This window comes from Cyprinodon variegatus, unplaced genomic scaffold (assembly GCF_000732505.1).
Source record: "Cyprinodon variegatus isolate N-32 unplaced genomic scaffold, C_variegatus-1.0 Scaffold694, whole genome shotgun sequence".
In the NCBI taxonomy this organism is placed as follows: Eukaryota; Metazoa; Chordata; class Actinopteri; order Cyprinodontiformes; family Cyprinodontidae; genus Cyprinodon; species Cyprinodon variegatus.
In genome coordinates, this window is record NW_015151147.1 from 346,341 (window position 1) to 349,348 (window position 3,008).

The following is a 3,008-nucleotide window of genomic DNA, read 5'->3' on the forward strand; positions in this document are numbered from 1 at the left end:
TAGGATTTTTCCTTTGTTTAGTACCTAGTACACTGGAAAAATTATCTAGAAGTAAAAATGTCATAAATTAAGTGTATTTACCCTTGATTTGAGTAGGTAAATGAAATGATTTGCCAATGGAATGAGTTGTTTTTTTTTCTTAAAATAATATATTTAGATAAAATGCACTTGAAATAGGACAATGCAATTGTGTTTTCTTATTTTAAATGTAAATTGTCTTGTTCCATTGGCAAAATGTCTCTTTTACCTTCTCAAACTAAGAACAAATGCACTTCTTTGAAGAAAAAATTACTTATCTAGATTTTGATTTTTTACAGTGTAGTAGCTGATCTTGACTGATTCAAAAATCTGTGTCTGAATCTCATATTTATCAGCTTTGGACAGCTTGAATCCAAATGTTCAATGTGTCATACTGGAAAAACGAAAGCTAGACAAGTAATTTTTTCTTAAATTAAGTGCATTTGTTTTTTAGATTGAGACAATTTTCACTTAAAATAAGAAAACACAATTGCATTGTCTTATTTCTAAAAATACTCATTCCATTGGCAGATCATCTTATTTACCTGCTCAAATTAATGGTAAATACACTTAATTTAAGACATTTTTTAGTTATTTCTAGATGTTTTTTGCAGTGCATCATCTGAAATGGTCACACAATGACCTCCGACCCCTCCTTAAAAGGTCTGAGCCTCTAGTCTCCAATGTTGGCGGCCATTAGGGGGCGGGGCTATAAATAAAAACCTGCTGTTGCATTACTCCCGCAGAGTAACACGTCAGGTGGAATTTTAAATCTCATTTTATTTGTTTACACAGCTTTTAAACAATAATTATTTGTGAAAAAAATATTATCTTGAAACATGTTTTAGAAATTTTAAAGCCCCATTTGAAAGGTGTGTGGATGAAACACCATGTGACTGTTTTGGCCATTTCTATGAATAGATAAACATGAGCAGGTGTCAGCTGGGCCCTGTACCGGGCCTGCCGGGTTTAAGGGGTTAATATAGTTTTGGGTTGATTGTATCATAGATCTGGTGTCATTAGAGGTAAACTTTAAACATCAAAGCTGTTTGTCTAACAAAAATTCATTCTCCGTCTGCAGAACCCCTCGAGGAAGNTGTTTTGGCCATTTCTATGAATAGATAAACATGAGCAGGTGTCAGCTGGGCCCTGTACCGGGCCTGCCGGGTTTAAGGGGTTAATATAGTTTTGGGTTGATTGTATCATAGATCTGGTGTCATTAGAGGTAAACTTTAAACATCAAAGCTGTTTGTCTAACAGAAATCCATTCTCCGTCTGCAGAACCCCTCGAGGAAGCAGGGCTAAGCCTGACTTCTAAGACCGCCCTCTCAGTCCGAGAATCTGCCCTCACCCATCGGCAACAGTGGAAACCATAGTATTTGCACTTTGTACTTTAAAAAAAAAAAAGAAAATGTAAATTCACTTTGTAGAAATTAGATATTTAAACAGACTGCTGAATCTGTGAATGGTGTAGTTAGCGTTTTATGTCCTGACAAGCAACAAATACTAAACACATACAATGTATGTGTTCTTTGTGTGTCTAAAAAGTGTACCTAAAAAAAAAAAACGGCGCAGGTTTTCATGTTTGATGCTACATTTTTGTGTCCCAGTTAACTTTCAAGACAGATATTTGTATAGTTTGCTGCATAGCATCAATGAATTAGACCACATTATCTGTTGTCTGCTTATCTGTTACATGGATTTTTGTAAAGCAGTTTGGAGGAATGTATTAATTAATCATGCAGTAAATCATCAAAATGTCTTACATGTTCACATATATTCATCTTTATTAGAAATAAAGAACTCTTTTATACATGCTGTGTTTTTTTGGTTCTGTCAGTCGATCGCGTCGCTTCCCTAAAACCTCATTCATGTTTTATAGCTTGCCTTGTCATATAAAAAAATCTCATATCTTTGTCTTTTTGTATTTTCTTATGCAGCCTTTATTAAAACAACTTGTCGACATCTTCTTTAAGAGCCAAGTATTAGTCATACATAGCAGAGGTTGTGTATCTTTCCATCTAACAAACGTTTGCCAGTTCCCCGGAGGCGACATTTTTAAATTGGAACAAGTGATGCGGTTCTTGTTAGAGATTTTCCTCATGCACTGCAGACTCATAAAACAGGAAAACTCGTTAGTACCAGTTTCTTTTTAAATAGAGAATTAGGAAACCAAAGTAGTTATGATTTATTGATATTTTTTTATTTCGTTTTTAAAGTTTATCAGACTGTTTATGAGCCTTTTGTTTCTAATTACACATTTATTCGTCCCTGAGGTGTAACTATAACCTAACCTCTAATGCCAATTTCTCTAAGAAACGTTTAAAAAACAGACAAGATAACGGCATAAAAAAAAAAAAAGGCAAATGTGTTAGACTTAAATCAGGATACGGTAAGAAAAAGTTATTTACAGAAAAGCAGCTTTAGGAAAAGAGGCTGGATAAGGATCCAAAGAGCAGTGAAGTGAAGGATGAGATATATATATATATATATATATATATATATATATATATATATATAGCTGGAGAATCCTGCAACAAATGAACGCAATGAGGTTTTTAAACTAGCAGGGGAGGAGGGAAACTGGGGAAAGCAAACTCTCCAAATACTATAAACATGAAACTGAGCAAAACCACAAGAACAAGATCTGCAAACAACCAAAGAAAACAGAATATATTAAAAATAACCTTTAATGTGGAAAAAAACCCCATCAGAGCAAAAACAGTCATTCAGTAAATGACAAACCAGCTGTTTGAAGGTTTTCATAGACGACAGTTTTTATATGATCATGATTGTAAATGTCTGGATGCAAATGAGACTTTAACTAAAAACGAAAACCTCAGAGTGGATTCAGCCTGAAAGGAGCACCTCATGCACACTGCTGAATATGGTGGAGGATGTATGATGCTCTGGGCTCACCTGAGCCCACCTGCCCCCACCCATCCTCCCCACCTTCTACAGATGCACCATAGAGAGCGTTCTGACAAGCT

At 35.0% G+C, this 3,008-nt stretch overlaps 1 long non-coding RNA gene across 1 annotated transcript in view; it reads left to right on the top strand.

Annotated features, from left to right (window-relative positions):
- The window catches only part of LOC107097418, a 5,359-nt gene extending 3,950 nt beyond the window's left edge, over positions 1–1,409 (top strand). Inside the window, exon 2 of the long non-coding RNA XR_001481833.1 lies at positions 1,300–1,409. This is a non-coding gene — a long non-coding RNA (uncharacterized LOC107097418). The remainder of the gene's footprint in view (positions 1–1,299) is intronic.
- Positions 1,410–3,008: the final 1,599 nt, after the last annotated feature.